The sequence below is a fragment of the Bidens hawaiensis genome, unplaced genomic scaffold (genome assembly GCF_021521415.1).
Source record: "Bidens hawaiensis isolate Kalapana, Puna unplaced genomic scaffold, B.hawaiensis_p1.1 tig00039908_1, whole genome shotgun sequence".
In the NCBI taxonomy this organism is placed as follows: domain Eukaryota; kingdom Viridiplantae; phylum Streptophyta; class Magnoliopsida; order Asterales; family Asteraceae; genus Bidens; species Bidens hawaiensis.
In genome coordinates, this window is record NW_027497017.1 from 14,212 (window position 1) to 33,638 (window position 19,427).

Consider the following 19,427-nt stretch of genomic DNA (forward strand, 5'->3'; position numbering starts at 1 on the left):
AGAAACCGTCGCACGACGTTTCAGAGGTTTGGACTGTTCTGATCTTTTCACCAACTTTTCGAATTTCAAAATTCAAAATTCGAAAATATTAAAAAGTAAGCGGGAAAATACCCCTTTACCCCTTGGCAAACAAGTAACCGTAAGACGGATGCGGGTACCGTGTAAAGGCAAAACCCTTCACATACCTAGCACCCGCAGGGAATTGAAGCCAAATAAACCTTGGCAAACAAGTAACCGTAAGACGGATGCGGGTACAGTGTAAAGGCAAAACCCTTCACATACCTAACACCCGCAGGGAATTGAAGCCAAATAAACCTTGGCAAACAAGTAACCGTAAGACGGATGCGGGTACAGTGTAAAGGCAAAACCCTTCACATACCGAGCACCCGCAGAGAATTGAAGCCAAGTACCTCGGCAACCAAGTAACTATAAGACGGCTGCGGGTACAGTGTTCAGGCAAAACCCTTCACATACCTAGCACCCGCAGGGAATTGACGCCAGGAATACCTTGGAAGTAAAGTAACCGTAAGACGAGCGCAGGTGCAGTGTCAAGGCAAAACCCTTCACATACCTAGCGCTCCGCTGGGAATTGAAACCAAGAAGGATCTTCTGGGCAATGCTTGCGGATACGGAAATAACATCCCCGCATAGCGGGAACGTCGAGAACTACGTTGTTTGAAGCTCCAGGATGGAATTGGTGGTCTTAACATAATTGATCACTATGTTCAAAACTACCAAAACCTCATGGAAAATCCATACAACTGGGACTCAATGCTCCTGACTTGCGAGGAGGTTACAGACCTACCCGCATCATACCCAAAGACCAAGCAGGAAACTCGGGCATTTCTGCAAGTGACAAGGACTTCCGCGGAAAGAATCCCCATGGAAAACCTTACAAAACCCTTTTCAAAACCCTTTGCTCAAGTCCAAAAGTTCACCTCACTTTATTAAACACTCATGAGAAGAACATTGGACTGGGGGACTTGAAGAGGTAGGTCCCAGCAGAGCCCAGTTGGACCCGCAAGACTCACCTTAAACAGGGAAGTCTGCGCAGAGACCAACTGGATCCGCAGAACCAACCATGCTCAGAGACGTGACGTCCTTACGCGCAGTACGCAAGCTGGTCCCGCAGGAAATGCCTCCCAATGGTGAAGGACTCCGCCTGTCCCCGCAGCCTCGGATACAAGCCATTAGGGAAGGCCACCCGCGCAGCATGGCTACACGCACAAGGCACTTAGCTCTCGATCATTCAGTGTCACCTGAAGGAATGAGCCAAGCCGGGAGCAATCCCGCACAGAGGCGGGAGGGGGAATACTCCCGCCCAAATAAGCCAGTCCGTATACTGAAGGATCTTTTACTGTACCTGACGAGGTATGGGCGAAAGATCTGATCAGAGATACGACAGCTCACTGATACAGTATGGCGAGCAGCATGCTCCTGTACTGTATCACTATTAGCCGCTGCCTACTCACCAACTACTGTCATACCACGTGCATAGCCGGCAGTTGGTGGAAAGGGAATAGTACACAGCAGGCCTGGTCACTATCAGCCGCTGCCTACCCACCAACTACCAGCAGGGCACGTGCGTAGGCTACTGTTGATGAACAGGAACACTGTAGCAGCCGGCCATACCTCCTTGGAAACCTACCTTCGGCTATAAATACCCCAAATGGTATGATCATCTCAACACATTACATTATCTTATATCATCATAATATACCTGATATCTGCTCTAGCAATCTCTTAATATACTTTTATATTTAAAGAGCAATCTAGTCTGATTCTCACGCCGGAGGGTGGTCACAAGGAGGAACCCCCCCCCTTCTCAGTGACGAGCTCACGGTGTCTGTTTTGCAGGTTATCAGAAGAACCATCTTCCAAGGGTCTAACCCCTCGTGGGAAACAGCTATCCAACCCCCAGGTTACCAGTAATCTGTCCGGGGTTCGGTTAGTGTTTCTTCAGTTGGAGTCTGATTATGGGTGTGCGATGGATCGTTTACGTACTTCACTTCCAGATTTTGATCTTAGCGGGTTCTCTAATAAGGACACCGCCCCCCCTAAAGCCCAACATGTTGTGGCGAGTGCCTTATTTAGTGGAATCGTCAAGAGTTTAGAAGTGAAGTTTGATCTATCCCCTCGCCAAAAGGCGGTGTTTGAATGCCTTCGGGCTCCTCGGGCTCAGGATTTTCTAACGGCTATCCCCATTGAAGGATTAGGCCAACGTATGTCGGGTTTGGAGTATCGGGCTATCCTTAAGTACCGGTTAATGATCCCTATGTTCCCGACGGATGAACCTTGCCCAATTTGTCGCAAGGTCTGTTTGGATTCTTTTGGTGACCATGCGGTGCATTGCAAAGAATTGCCTGGCTTTAAATACAGACATGATCTGGTTAGGGATGTTCTGTGTGATGTTCTTAAACGGGCAGGGATTTCTGCTAAAAAGGAGGCCCCTGTTAACTTTCTCACGGATCCTATTGAAGGGAGGTCTACTTTACGACCAGCTGATATTCTTGTGTTCGGGTGGGCAGGGGGGAAACACGCCTGTGTGGATCTTACAGGAGTGTCTCCTCTTGTTGGGCTCAGGGACCGTGGGTTTGTTGTGGGTCAGGCTGCGTTGAAGGCTGAATCGGGCAAAGTTGTTAAACACGAGAAAGCTTGTTTAGATAATCAACATGTCTTTCTACCATTTGCCTTTGATACATTTGGTTTTCTGGCTCCAGAGGCTGTGAAATTTTTGAGTAGGGTTCAGCGCGTCATACACGGAACCTCTTCAGCTTCTAGGTCTCAAAGCTTCGTTTTTAGCAGGATTGGCTTTGCTGTTCAAAAGGGGGTTGCGGCGCAGCTTGTTGCCCGTTTGCCTGCCACTTTATTGTAATCGTTTTATAGTAAATTATATAAAACTTCGATTTTAAACTCATTTTATTTACTTCTTTTCTTCAACCCGAAAAAATCTTTTTAATTAATGATGCCTTGCTCAAAGTTGAGAGAAGATGGAATATATATATATATATGCTTTGGATATATATGAAAGATATGTCGGAGTGACATGTTTCTCTTTTCCAATGCATATATAGTTAAACATCTTTATGGCACAGAAAGTGAGCATATTACATATGTTAACCTCAAAATAATTAACAAAATTGATAAATATGAAATAAATTGAGTATTCTTACGAGGATCAGTGCACTATTTGCATAAAGATTAAACAATATCATGAGTAGTCTACGAAAAAAGAGGTATTACTTGGTTATTGTTGTGATTATTTTAGGTTCATGTAAGTTTTCTTCTAATCCTCATAACCAAGAACGAAAAGATTGTGAAACCACTAATCATATATCAAGAGACTCATCTACTGATCTACCAATGCTACCTCATGAGAAGTACTTAAACCAGTTGGCCAAAGTGCTTGCTAAGGTTAGGAGTTTCCATTTCCATATATTTAAGCTAATTAACATGTTACACGAGCAGTTGTGAATTATCAATGATGCCATGAAATATAATTGGACAATGATGTGTGTGCTTACAACAATTAACAATTACAATTGGCACAAAATTTTTCATAAAAAAACAAATTGTTTTGTGGTTTATATATGAAAGATAGCTAACATTAAGCTCCAAAGATTCATTTCACACCTAAGGTTAATTTACTTTAAATAAAAACCCAGTCTACATTACGACATATAGATATAGATCGATTTTGAATGGATTACCCGACGACAACTTTTCTTTTGTGAATACAAAAGTAATAAAATAATTAAATAGATTTTTTTAAAATCTAATACTACTTTCCCTTAATCGAACAAAGTGATCTAATAAACATTTGTTTTATGGAAAAATGGACAACGTTGAGCCACATGAATCATGTGTCTTGGTTTATTTTATTTTTATTTTTTTTCTGATATTTTAAATGTTGTATGCATATAACTATATAAATCTTCTTAAAATAAATATATATTAAATAATTTGAATACATAGTTATTGCAAATTTGAATAAATAAAATTATTGCAAATTTTGTAACAGAATTTCCCAATGTTGTCACGATTGAATTTTGGATCAGTCCAGCTATTGTGCGTGCCCGTCAATCAAAACCTGCCCAACTTGCAATTGTTAACATAAGTTAATGGGGTATAAAATATACTATATAAAATGGTTTGAATGTCTTCGTTGATAATTACATTTTTACAACATCAAAAAGAATATATTAAAACAAAACAAATTTATATTTTATATGAGAATAATTGTTCTAGCATGAGGTTGTTAAGTATTTAGAGCATGAAAGTATATCACAATGAATGATTATTTAGTACTTTCTTCAAAAAAAAAAAATATAAAAAAATAGAACGGGCATTACACGCACTTCTTAATTTCACACCACCTAAATACATAAATAACTTTTCAATCTTCACCACTTGTATGGGAAGAATTTACCAATGTCGTTGGGCCAAAGGTCTCCTGACAAGTATTTGGAAGATGGTGTTGTATTTACGATGGTGTGATCTGGTGACAGGTGATACAATTTAATGTTATATGCTGAGGACTTTTCTCCTGCCATCATTGGTTGTAACTAGGATTGTCGACGGTTATAGGGCCATTATTCTGTTAAGTTCCGTAATGCCAACCACGCTTCTTATGTAGCGTAGAAATCCAAATGTTTAAGGTTATGAAGAGTGCGTCATGTAGTATATTTATCGATTGTAGAGATCCAGATATGGATCATGTGTACATACCATTGAGATCTGGTAGTTAGCTGTGGAGTTTAACCAAACATGCGAAGTTAACATCATTGCTTCGGAGCATGTGGCCTAGTTATTCATTATATCTGCAGGATCGTCGCATATTAGAGTTCTAATTGATTGTTTAAGACATAACATGGGTAATTTCATACGGTTTTTTGTCGTTTTGAATATAATTTAATTGGATTGGTTGGCGTGTAGGTGTTCCAACACTGAGGTTACGGGTTTAACTTGTGTCACACCCCGACTTAGGGCCCGGGTGCGACATCCCGGGTTGGTACCTGTTTCAAAAATATATCAGAGTTGCGGGTTATTAGCGGAAGTCTTTAAAATATAATATTCATTTATAAAATGTCGGGTTAGAATACCCGTTGAATATTGTATAATAAAATATCAGCGGAAGTTTTTCAGATAAAATATTATTATATTAAAAACTTGGGAGTTGAATACATATCTTTTGAAAATATTATTCTTTATAATATTTTGAATATCTGAGCCATAATGACTATGTCTCCAATCTTCTATCAGTCTTGCCTGTCAGTTCTATTCTTTACAGTTCCCTGAAATATGGGGGGAAAATACGTCAGCACACAGCCGGTGAATGACGCTGACTCTATAATACCATTGTATAAACAATAGTAATACCTTTATGACAATACTCATTAGGCACCCAATTCAATTGGGTTAAAATTACCCTAAGCACATGTACAATTAATCATATATACAATATCATTTCTCTGAACAGTCCGTAGACTTCCACAGGCGTGTTTGATGATATGCATGGCCTCGGGGAACTCCGAGTCACCATGTATGAATGGATCCAGACACATGTATATTCTTAATCTGAGTATGCCCGTTTCTTATTATTGCAACACAAAGTTTTAAGGATTCGTAAATCCTATGTAAATAGTTCAGACTCTAAAAGAGTTGTAAAAGTTTGGGGCGTATTCACCTTTTATGATTGTAATCAGTTTCTGATACTGACTCCTGTATATTGATCAGTTTGGGTTACTGACTCCTGCATGTAAATCAGTTTCTGTTACTGATTCCTGTTTCTGTTTTCAGTTTTTTGATTGATTGATTGACTGTTATCTCGGACCTATAGTACGAGATTAACATTTGTATGAATATCTAGATCAACGATCTAGCTTCAGACCCCGTAGTCTGCTTTGTATAGCTTTAACCTTGACAATTCGTTTGTACAAAACATGTGGACCTTTAGTTCCTTTGTTTATTTATTAATTATATATCAGGTTTCTTCTTTAGGAAGAAACATTATTTTAACTATAACCTGTGTGAATGAATAGTATGTTTCTTAATCATAAATAAATACTATTTAACTATACCCCTTGCATGTTCATGATTACGTTTTTTAATCATAAAGAAACTATAATTTGACTATAACCTTTACCTATGAAAAGTTATATTATACTTAACAGTGATCAAGGTTCGGGCTATACCCCCGACTATGGACTAAGCCATAATAAAATATTATTTAAACAGAACCCCTACCTTGTACGGGTATTTGGAGTTAGCTAGTTAAGACTGATCGAGCGGCACTTCTACTCTATATCGCGTACTACTGCTTAAACCGTCAAAGCTTCGGAGCTTGGCACGTAAACCGAGACTAGTGTGTGAGAATGTGTGTGTAAATGTGTGTGTTTGAGGTGTGGAATGAAGTGCCGTGAGCCTCCATTTTTATAGCCGAAATTTGGTACCATCGCGTAGCGCGATGGTCCCTTGTCTTAAGCCATTGCGTAGCGCGATGGCAGGGGGTTGACGCGTGGCTGCTGACTAATCCCTAGCGTCTGCCACGTGTCCCCCTGTCGTGACACGTGTTGCTGCGTCATCATAGACCATCGTGTAGCGCGATGGGTTCCAGAACTCAAATTTTTATTTTTAGTCTCTCGTCTTTGATAACTTGCCACTTCTTGATCATACTCCCATTTTCCAAAAATACTAAAGCGGCCCTTATGCGGCTCGCGGCGATGCGAGCGTGCGAAGTGCGCCATTAAAACGCCACATTACGCTCATCGTCCGTGTCCGTGCGCGTCGGGTGCTTCACACCCTCCGCTAGGACTATGAGAGTGATTAGCCATATTAAAACATTTCTATGGAAACTTGCTTTCTTATAAAGAGCTTTCATTTCTTTTTTTGTTTCCATGTAGGATGAAAATTTCATTCCTTATTCATGCTAATGTGGAATGCCTCCACTTTCTTTCATCTTTCCATGTGAGATGGAAAATTTTGTTATTTCCTTAAGATATGATGCTTTCCTTTTCTTATCTTATTTTTTCCATTACTTGTCTTTGTAATTATTTTTTAATCCTTTAACTTTCAAAGTTGACAACTTTAGCCCAAAATAAATATGGGTTTTCCGAGATGTTACAACTTGAGGCGTGCCGGTCTCCCTTTTTTACCCCCTCCCTCCCGCGTTTATTTTGTCTCTTTTTATGTTTTACTTTTAAATTAAAAATTTTTTTTTGTTTAATTTTATGTATTTTTTTAAGTTAATTATCCTATATTACTTAAATTTATCTAAACCCTTTTTAATAATTTACGAAATGACTTTTCTCTTTTATTATTAAACTAAGATTTAATAGAAAAATGAATAATCTGTAAATTTTTAGGCTTGTTACAACTATATTTCTGGAATTTCTATTTCAGTTGTAAGTGAGTGTACTGAAACCGACTAAGTTTCTATCAATTCCATAAAAAATAAAAGTGGTTCATATATGTGATACGTATATATCTGGACAGCAATGCAATAATGCAACAATCAGTGATTAAGAAAAATATTTAAACAATCAACTGATAGTCAATTACAATTTTCAAATCAAACTCTAAAAAGACCATTAAACCACAAAAATGATCTATAAAAATATAAAACACTCCATATTAAAAATTGTAAAGAAAAGAAATATATCTATAAAATTCACATTTACATGTACAATACAAATAACAAAAATCTCGGTGAAATGTCGATAAGATATCCAGTTGTAAAGTAAAGTAAAGTAAAGTAAACGAGGCCGTGCTTATTATATTCACGGTAAATGAAATAAACCCATAGCACCATTACCCATTTCCGTCTCACGTCAACTTCAACTCTCTTTATCCACTATTTCAACTCATTCTCTCTCACACACAAACACCATAAACACACAGTGACGTCTTCTCTTGCTCTCCTGCCATTTCCCCAACCCAAACACTTTTCATAATCCTCAATCCTTCCGTCACCTAACCGTCAAATTTCACCTCCGTTTTCTCTGACGGCGACGTAACCGTAACGTTTTCCGTCAAATAATATCATTGATTGTAGATAGATATGTAGTAATTAAACGGTTGTGCATTTGAAGACATATATACATATATACGTACAGAGGTAATTACACGATTAGGTTATGGATTTGGTTGAAGGAGTCGGTGAGAGTTCATCGCCGCCGAGGAGTTTCGGAAGCTTTAGCGGTAATGAAGTGGTGGATGATGTGTTTAATCGGTTGCTGGAGATTGGCAACGAAGATGCTGCTAACTGTCCTGAGTTTCGTCAGCAGTTGGAAGCTCATTTCAGTCGGTTTCCGGCTAGGTATATAAGTTTGTTACGGATTTTGTATCAGTTTATATTACATAGTGCATGTGTTTAGGAATTAGGATTACGATTTAGGTTGAAATTGATTTTGTATAAGAGAATTTGTTCGCCAACGCTTTGGTTTTTGACAATTGGAGTCAAATTCAGTGATAATTTGTTAATGGAGAGCGTGTTTGTATTCCATTGCAAGTTAATGATGTGAAAGGTGTGGTAGTTTGTTGAACAATTCGTATGAATTAAGGAAATAGCGTGATAGTATGTTGCAAATTAGTGCTGCTAATTGTTCCGAGTTTCGTGAGCAGTTGGAAGCTCACTTCAGTGAGTTTCCTGCTAGGTATATAAGTTTGTTACGGATTTTGTATCGATTTGTTGATAGCACATTTGTTTTCATAGCACGATTTAGGTTCAAGTTGATTTTAGATAGGATAATGTGTTGTGACCGCTTTGTGTTTGCATGATTGGAGTCAAATTCGGTAATAATGAGTGTGTGTTTGTACTCAATTTCATCGTTTTTCATGTTTGGACTTGAATTTTGAATCTATTTGGGGGGGGGGGGGGGTAGATTAGTGATGTGAAAGGTGTGGTAATATGCTGATAAATTCATATTAATTTAGGAAATAGTGTTAATCTAGATTCTAGATGAAAGAAGATCAAATTTGGTGTGCAAATGGTAAAGGGATGCTGTACACTGCTTTTGGTGGTGGGGTACTTTGACACTAATTGCAAGAGTGAGTCATGACTTCATGGTTTCTTTTTCTCTAAACTACTCACATATCATGTTTATGATACTTCTTTAATTGGGGTTTCAATACCAAGTCAATTATTGCATAGTTAAAATTTTGTTTTGAACAGGAAGATTATTGTGAAATTGTTTTTTCACCAAAATTGGATAGATAATCAATGATATGTTTATGCTAAGTTTGTTTTTAGTTCATGATTTGTATTCATTTGAAAATTATGAAATATGAGGATTATATGTACTAAATTACTCAAAATAGTTATCACTCTTAATGCACCAGTTATGCACTGGATGTGAACTTGGACAGAGCTGAAGATGTGCTTCTGCATCAGAAACTACTTGTGCTTGCAAGAGATCCTGAGAATCGATTAGCTTTTCATGTTCGCCTTTTGGAGGTAATGAATCTAACTTTTTAAGTTAAGGTTTCACAATACACTATGAATGTTATATTCCTCATCTTTAAGTAAAAATGTATGGTATTCTGTCAGCAATTTTCTTATTAGTTGTGTTTTAGCATGAATATTGTTTTATCTTCTACCATTTCTAAGCTTGGCCCTCAATTTGTGCTTTGTAGAACTTTTGGACTAGAGGTGATGATGGTGATCAACAAGAATTAACAGAGGTGGGTTTTGAGCCTTGTTTTAAACTTGAGGACCTAAATCTGGAGGTCAGAAAAGGTTGTATTGATAAGGATATAAAGAATCTTGAAGGAGAATCTTCTAGAAGGTACTGTGTATGAGAGTTTGGGTGTATGCATTCTCTTACTGTTCACTAATAGTGTTCTTTTATTATGTCATCTTCACTGTTAAGGGATTTTTTAAAATTACAGAAATAATTAACCTGGTTTAGTAGGTACTTTGGAATCTTTGTATACTATATATACATGTATAAACACACACACACATATAAATATACATATAATGTTTTTGGTGTTGTGTCTGTGTGTTTATCTTTTGTTGATTTTTTAATTTAGATCATAGATTTTTTCTTTATATGAGGAGAATGAATTGCCATGCAATGAATATCTGCAGAGTGGATGTTCCAGATATACCAATTCTTGAAGTCATATTTTCTGCTATTGACAAGCCTAAGCTCCTCAGTCAGGTATCTGGGTGAAAGACTACATGTTTTACTTAATCAGATTTTTTCACTGCATTCACATTTTTGCAAATCAGCATTTTGCGTGCCTTCTTTTGATCAAATTTCCTTAAAATCTTTCATGGGCGACTCTTATTTCCCATGGCTATGCCTATCTAGCATTTGATTAATTTCAGTTTGGAAGTTGAGTTAATAATGTAATAAGGGTATAAAATTGAAGTATTAAATGTTAAACACATCTTATCTGTTTCTTGCTATGTTATAAAACACGATCATAATTGTTTCTTTTATTTTGTTAAAGCTTTCAGCTCTGCTTTCAGACATAGATCTCAACATCCGTGAAGCACATGTGTTTTCAACAACTGATGGTTATTCTTTGGATGTATTTGTTGTGGATGGATGGCCCTTTAAGGTACTAATTATGACTCGTTTTATATTGTTTGATATTTAATTTTTTACTGAGCTTCAATGTGCCTGGTTTTTTAATGTTATGGTCAGGAAACTGAGGCTTTACATGAAGCAATGGAGAAAGCAATTGCTAGAAACGAGGTACTTCATTTCTTGCCATCTTATTTGTTATTCATGAGTTTCGTTATGGGTCGCAATCATGAACCATTCTTTATATAATGGGTTGATTTGAGCAAACATAAGTTGTACATGGGTTACCACCACCATGACCATTTTTGTCTCCACCACTGGTACCGTCGACGCAGATGACACCGCCATCAACACTGTTGCCGCCACTGCCCGCCATTTCCGCCATCGAAACCTTCGCCACTACATCCGGCACCGCCACTGCTCTACCACCACTTGAGTAGAGACAGTCTAATTTGTGCGTGTAATGCAACAAGCAAAAATGTTGACTTCTGTGTAGATTATATAACTATCATATTTAGTAGAATTGCCATTTGGACAACATGGAAAAATACAAAATAATTTTTTACTTCTTAGCGCCATATACATATGTAGTCTGTTTTAACCATATTGGTAGCTTTTTTCTATAATTACTCATTTGAATCTAACTCCATTTTGGCCAGAACCCGTTTTGACCCGAACCAAATCGATGCCTTTTTTAATGACCTGTTTTGACCCGAACTCATTTTGCTTAGAACCCATATCGACCTGAACCCATTTTGACCCGCACCCGATCCGCCAGTTTGCTAGGCCTACTCCCTACTCTGGATATAAATGTGCATCTGAAAAATCTAATATATTTTCTAAAATCTATCATTTGGAAGATAATGATGAATGGATTCTTTAACATTTGGATATACCAATTTTTAGTCAAGGAATGAACCTACATGAGCGCATGGAAACTTGAATAGCCTTTGCTACATGTCTTGGAGTTTAGAATATGCTTGTTAGTTCTATGATGTAAAATCATAATTTCTCAATAGCATTCCTTTATTATGTTCTTGAGGGTGAAAAGGGAAGAAATTGTTATGTTCTTGTAGGGTTCATGGTCTGGTTCTTCACATTTCAAATCAGCTGTTGAGAAAGAAGCTGATCATGCTGATGCAGAGATAGATAGAAGATTCCTAAAGATTGGGGAAAGAGTTGCATCGGGATCTTGTGGAGATTTGTAATCGATAATATTTTCTAGTTACATTTTTTGTTAGTATCTTGATCTAACTTACTATTAATATGCTATTGGATGGATTTCGTGGAGAATACTTGGGTCAGGATGTTGCTATCAAGATTCTTAGATCTGAACATTTAAATCAAACATTGGAGGATGAATTTTCTCATGAAGTAGCCATGCTCAGGTAGTGTTCTTATTATAACTGAGGTTGCATGTTATGACGTTAGTGGTTATAATTGAATTTACCTTCACAACACAAGTATATAATATATTTTTACATACCACGTGGTATTTAACAATTCCACCATAGATATAGGCATATAGCTGTTGTCATTAGTTGATTCTTTTTCATATGAGGCGTTAGTGTAAACGAGCCGAGTTGAGCCCTAGCTCGCCCAAGCTCAAGGTTGGCTCGTTTCAAGCTCTTATGCCTAATGCTCAAGCTTGGGTCATTAATAATTTTTGTAGCTCCAACTTGGCTTATTTATTTTTAATATACATTCAGTTATTTTATTTACAAAGATGTGTGTGTGTGTAGGATCATGATCATTTCAGAACTTTCAAATAATTTAAGAACTTAAGAACTCTTCAACAACAATCATTTTATATATGTTTAATATTATTTGAGGCCTTTAGGGTAGTTTTGCTATTATTATATGTTATTTTATGATAGCATTTATGTAAATTGGTTATTACACATGTGTAAACTTCTGATTACATATATATTGTGAAGGTATATTTAATTACAAATGTTAAAACTACCCATATATATATATATACTAGTTTTAGAGCCCGTGTAACACACGGGATGATCTGAATAATAAAGTTACAAGTAAAACAAATAATTACATAATGTATATGGAAAAATGTATTACATCTATGTTTGTACCTATAATATGGGTACATAAATTGATTTTATTTATATCACAAAGTGACTTTTTTAAATAAACTCAATAAAAAAAGGTATATGGAAAAATATACTCGAGAACGCTCCTATTGAAAATTCATTCTAGGTATCATATATATACTTGAAAGAATTTCGGTTATGGACTAATTTCGAGAAGATTACTTTTCATACAAAAGTAGTTATGACCACTAAGCCTAAATATAGATGGAGCGTTATATTTATTGATAAGTCTATCAATTTACCACACATAAAAGGAAATGAGAACGTTAAATTGTAACATCGTATGCTCTTCAAGAACCATGCTTATATGTGCTACACTTGAAAAGAATTTTGATAAGTTTGAAGGGGCTTCTCGATTTGTCATAATGATAACATAAAAAATAACATGTTAACCCATTCAATTTTGTGAATATTTTGCTCATTTGAGCATACTTTTGCATAGTCGAGGGGAAAATAGTCCATTTGTCAAATCCCGAATATTTTGATTATTTTCAAAAATGCCATTGAAAATAAATCTGAAATTCGAGTCATGTTTAAAATTCTAACTTTCTTTGTTTGACATTTTCGAGTCAATATTTTGAACCCGTAACAAATTGACCATAAATTTATTTGTATTCTCAAACTTATAAAAATACTCAGATTTCCCATTTTTGACCCGTAACAAATTTTGAGCCAGATGTAGTTAACTTGTACCAAACAATCTATTTACCAACTTTTGATCTATAACAATCAAATTTAAGTTTCACAAAAAAACCCAAAACAATCCTTGATAATAAAAAAAACCGAAAAACTGGATCGGATTTTAAGCATATATTTATAATTTAGTGATTAAAAAATCGCTTTGTAAAATATATATAGTTTACTAAATTAACCAAAAAAATAAATGGATAGATTTAAAACATATTTTTAGAATTTATAAATTTATAGAACAATTTACAAAATAATAATAAGAATAATAATTGTCAAATGGATTGATTTTAAAAAAATAGATTGAATTTTAAGCATATATTTATAATTTAATGATTAAGAAAATCCCTTTGTAAAAAGGAAGCATATTCGAGTTATGTTTTTCTTTACAATCTTCAAAATATACATAGTATAATATGTTAACGATGACATTTGAAATTATATTCTTTACAATCTTTAACAAACATGGTTTTTTGTTGATTTTTGGATTTCGATAAGTATATTTTGAAATTTATCGTAACATAATATGTTAATATTTATTTTTATTAATTAAAATGTATGGATATACTATAAATAAAATGTAAAAGGAAAGTGAATAATCATTTATCTATAACAGATATTAGATTAATTAAGATATTAGTTTATGAGGGAAAAAAATTGTGGGGTTTAACCACAACGCGACACGTGTCACAATTATTTTCTTTTATTAGAATAGGTAGATATATATATATAATAAATAAATAAAGTGATTAGTTGTTAAGAGTTCTTAATAGAACTACCCTTGTATATATAATAATTAAATAAAGTGATTAGTTGTTAAGTGTTGTTTGAGTTTTAATAGATCCAAACCATGTGTGTGTTTATATATATATGTATATGTATTTATTTTATGCCGTTTCAATAAAAGGTTTAAATTTTATGTATATAACAAGATATACATTATTTTGTTTTTATTTTCACAATTGTATAAATAATAATATTTAATATGTAATTATATATTTGTATAAAGCCTAGTCAAGCCTGGTGTACGAAGCTTGCGCCGATTAAACGAGCTCCAATTTAGGCTCAAGCTCTGGATTCGAGCTTTTAGCTAGCCGATTTTGGGTAGGTCACAAACGACTAGGCTTATTTACACCTACTTGTGTCTTCGCAGGGAGGTTAAACACAGTAATATTGTTCGTTTTATCGGTGCATGCACAAAACAACCTCCTTTGTGCATAATAACAGGTAAAAATTTCTTCAGCTCTCTTTTGCTTCTGTTAAATACTTTTTTGGATTATTTTATACTTTTATTACCTGGATAGTTGCAAATTCCTTGCTAATGCTTGATGCAGTCAGTATTGATGTTCTTTGAAGATATATAAAAACTTGTGGTGCAGAATACATGACTGGAGGGAGTCTTTATGAGTATCTTCATAAAAATCATCACACATTGATGCTTCCCCAGTTAGTTAAGTTTGCTATAGATGTCTGCAAAGGAATGGATTACTTGCACAAAAGCAACATAATATATCGTGATCTGAAAACTGCAAATTTGCTCATGGACAGCCAAAATGTAAGTGTTACATTATTCATCTCTTAGAAATATTGTAAAGGATGCACTTAGCTTTTTTCACCTTATTAAGTATCATTATTATTATTATTGTTATTATTATTATTATTATTATTATTTTGTTTCATAAATATCTTAGGTTGTAAAGGTGGCTGATTTCGGGGTGGCTCGGTTTCTGAGTCAAGAGGGTGTTATGACTGCTGAGACTGGAACATACAGATGGATGGCTCCCGAGGTTTCTAAATTCCTTTAGTTTCCCGTTCTATGAACTATCGGTTTTTTGGATTTTATTTATTGTTGTTTTTATACGTTCTTTCTGTTTGCAGGTTATAAATCATCAACTATATGATCAAAAGGCAGATGTTTTCAGTTTTGCTATTGTTTTGTGGGAGCTTGTGACAGCTAAGGTAACACATAATATTAATATCTATTTAATTTCTTATTGATATAAAACTAATATGTATTTGATAATGTAAGTACCGTATGAAAACATGACACCATTGCAAGCGGCCTTGGGAGTAAGACAGGTCAAAGCTTTCCACATGTTTAATATTGATAATAATAATAATAATAATAATAATAATAATAATAATAATAAATGTATGTTGCAGGGACTTCGTCCAGATGTTCCTACGAATACTCACCCGAAACTGGTGGAGTTGATGCAGAGGGGTTGGGATTCTGATCCCGATAACCGCCCTTCATTTTCTGAAATCAAAATTGAACTTGAAGGACTAAAGGAAATTCAGGTAAAAACTTTTGGAACTCTTTGTAATTATTACTTTGTTCATACAGCTTCTACTTTATTTATAGAGGAAAAAAGTGAAAAAATTAGTATTATAAAACCGTCTGTATGGCCACGCTAACCATAAAATGGTCGTCATTTGATCATAAAATATGTTTGAAAGCACAAAATGCAACTTGAGCTATTTTAGATTTTGAAACCAATAAGAGGGTGACATGTTTTAGATGGAGAAAGTAACGCGATATGGCATACTCTTTCGTGGTATTCTTTTAGACGGTCATGGTATCCATAAATGTACAACCACCAAAGAAAAATGTACAATGCTTGACACATACACAAAATACTCCAAAGCTTTTGAAGAACATCTAGTATCTTGAGAATTTCATGATATGCAAAAATTAACGAGATTTTTAGTATGACATGTGTTCATATTATTGGTGTAGAGTCGCTCCATTTTCATGTTCTTGATTTTCAAAGTGCTTTTCTTTTTCTTGTCAAATAGCCATTTAATATCTTTTAGGTCCACTCCCAAATACTATCATGTCAATACTTGTTAAAAGTACAGAAATAATGGTATGCTTCCTTTACAGTTAAATAAAATAACTTTTGAGAAATAGTTTATTTTATTATTGTACTTTGTATTATATTCCAATCATCGGTTACAAAAAAAGGCCTACATTTTTGGACACTTTCTTCTTTAGTAGGAAAATAGGACCAGCTATGGTTGGGAAACGAGGGACAACCTTTATTGTATAGTGGCCAAAGTTTCTTACTACATGTATTTAGCCCAAAAGTAGGACTATTGATAAAACATTTAGGGCGCGTTCGTTTCACGGACTTTTTTTTAAAGGATTTGGAATTGGAATTGGAATGGAATGGAGTGTTTGAGAATCCCTATCATGTGTTTGGTTGGTTAGTATGTATTGGAATTGGAATCTTCTTTTGTTTGTTTTTGGTCGGTTACAGATTCGTTTTCGGCCTTTTGTTTCGTTGTGGTCGGTTTTTTCAGTTTCATTTCTGTTCGGTTTCAGTTTTTTTGTTTCGTTTTGATTGATTTTTTCGGTTTCTATCAATTCGGTTCAGTTTTGTTTTGTGTTTCGTTTTCGTCGACTTTCGGTTTCAGTTCATTCCTCGGTTTTTTTTTAAGAACGAGGGCAAAGGCGGAAACATTTTAGTTTTTTTACATTTTTCGTTTTTGATGTATATTTTGATTTATGATTTTTTTATTAATTTTTTTGAATTTTTTTTTAGGGGTTTTTATTTTTCATAACAATCCTTTCAAATAGGCGGGATTTTAAAATCCCATGAAATGTGGGATTTAATGAGATTTAGTTTCCATTCTCATTCTTTCATTTAATGAAACGAACATATCAATTTATGGGATTTAAAATGTCATTCCTTAGAATTCCTTCCAAATCCTTGAAACGAACAGGACCTTAGCACTTAGGTCTACATGGCACATATATTTGTCGGTGTCAGGGTTGACACGAACACGGCCCGTTTATCTCTCAAAACTATTTTTGTATATTAAGGGTATACGTAGTGGAAGTGAAAAACTTTTCGCCACGTAGACATGAGACTTTTTCTAGTTTTATGTGTAATGGTTTTAAGTCATGTAATGATTAAATCATGTTTAAATCAATTAACCAAATAAAAATTAAAAAAGAAAAGAAAACGATGTGATTGGCCCTTTGATCAAACTCTCCACCCAAACGCAGCTGGAAAAAATGCCTGGAACCAAAATTGAAGAAAAACGCCCCACCGGTAGTGGTGTGGGGCCTTAATACTCTAAAACTGCAAATAGGAAAAAAAAAAGTGTATAATGCCAATTTCCCAACTTTTAAATTTTGCAGTAAAAACTGAACCGAAGTAAGTTTAAGTTATGACATAAAACACAATTTAAAAATATAAAGTAAATGGGTGTACCTGCTAATCTGAAGCCAGCCTGTTTAGCTAGACGTGTTGGCTCATGAATTTTGTGTGAGGTACTTGATGTGTTTTCTTGTCATGTTGGAGGTTAACACCCAATATAACATGTAACCAGAACATGTTGCCCATTCAACAAAAACATATTGCTTGTCCAACAAAACTACGCACTCCTCTTCATATAAAACATGTGTATGATCATACAAAAATAATAAAGTAGTTTGTGATTTTTTTTCTCAATCATAGAAGCAACTTTAATCACTATTCACCTTAATTGTACCAATCAGTTCATACAATAATAACCAAAATTATTCGGTCTTAATCTAGATCAATCAAAAATATTTTATGTAAATATTGTAACTCATTATTTATGATTGTGGGTTGGTTGACAGGACTCGGGCGAAACACCGAATGGCAAGTAGGCATGTTGTACAGATCAAATTTACTTCTACGAGCATCCGTTAACTTTCCTCGTTATTCTAGGCATGTTGGTCTTTGTTTTCTTTTTAATTGGTAGCGTGCGGCATTGCTCGTATGAAGAGATTGAAAATTAGGCGTGAACATATGTGATGAAGAAGAGAAGCAATGTGAATAAATAGATATAAAGTTGTCCAAAAGTGTGGATGGGTGATCAAGTCATATATATCTGATTGATAAGTGTGTTTCTTTTATCTTTTGAAAGGTAAATTTCTTGTATTTGCTGTGACTTGAAGAAACCTGAGGCATTTTGATTTTTGAGGCATAATCTATGTTTTGGACCTCCACATGATGTTTACCTTAATAAGTTCCTAATATTTGTTCTTAGAATTTAATTTCCTGCTACTCTTCTCCCCTTAGAACATGTGGATTTTTAAGGAATATATGAAACTATGTCCTGCTTTTGGTATACCCTCTTTTGGAAGAAACGAAGAAATTAGAAGATTCTCTTTAAACAAAATAAACAGAATTTTTTTTACACGATACATATGCTTTAGTTAAAAGTAGGGATGAGATCGGTACCGACCGCCACCGGTACCTATACCAAAAATTCCAATCCCGAAAATCGCAAATTCCAGTACCGAAATTTTCGGTTCAGTACCGGTACGGTACCGGTATTTAAGGTAAATTTTGGGAAATTCCGGTACCGGTACCAATTGGTACCGCTACTGAAACTCAAAATTTTGGTACCGATTCAGTACCGACGTCCGACGGTACCAAATCGATACCGAATTTGCTCATCCGTAGTTAAAAGAGTCATGCGTCTTTAACTGTACGTTTTATGAATTATGATTATGATTATGATTATGATTGGACTTCACACAAAATAATTATAAACTTCAAACCTATTTTTAGACATGATGGTGACAAGATTGGGAGGCTATTATTGATTATTTTGATGATTGTGAGACAGAATTTGTTAATAATAACTATGAATAATGCACCGTTAAATGACGTTGCAATTGTTTTTTTGTTTTTCTTTTTGTTTTTGTTTTTGTTTTTTTTAAGGAAAAGAATACCAAAGTTTATACGTAATAGTAAGCATCTTCATGATATGTAACAGTTAGATATGTCACACATTCACTTACTAGGCGTGGCATCTTTAAATTTTGTATGACTAAAAATCTCTGTCAATTCTACTAATGATATGTTAGAACTTAGAAGAGCTGTAAAATTTGAAAACATTTTGGCCTATTTGAGGTTAAAGCTCTAAATCAAATATATACATATATATATATATATATATAGGGGAGGGATATTTTAAGAACTATGTTGTGTTTTAAAAACTTAATAACTCAATTCTTAGCAACACATTTTATTAAATGGATTGGATTGTGTGGTTGAGATTAAATCTGACTAAAAAGTCAAAGTATGAGAGAGAATAAAGTTGCAAG

General features: G+C 34.9%; 1 pseudogene; it reads left to right on the forward strand.

The window, feature by feature from the left end:
- Positions 1 to 8,122: 8,122 nt before the first annotated feature.
- On the forward strand, positions 8,123 to 16,385 carry LOC143591565 (serine/threonine-protein kinase STY46-like; annotated as a pseudogene).
- Positions 16,386 to 19,427: the final 3,042 nt, after the last annotated feature.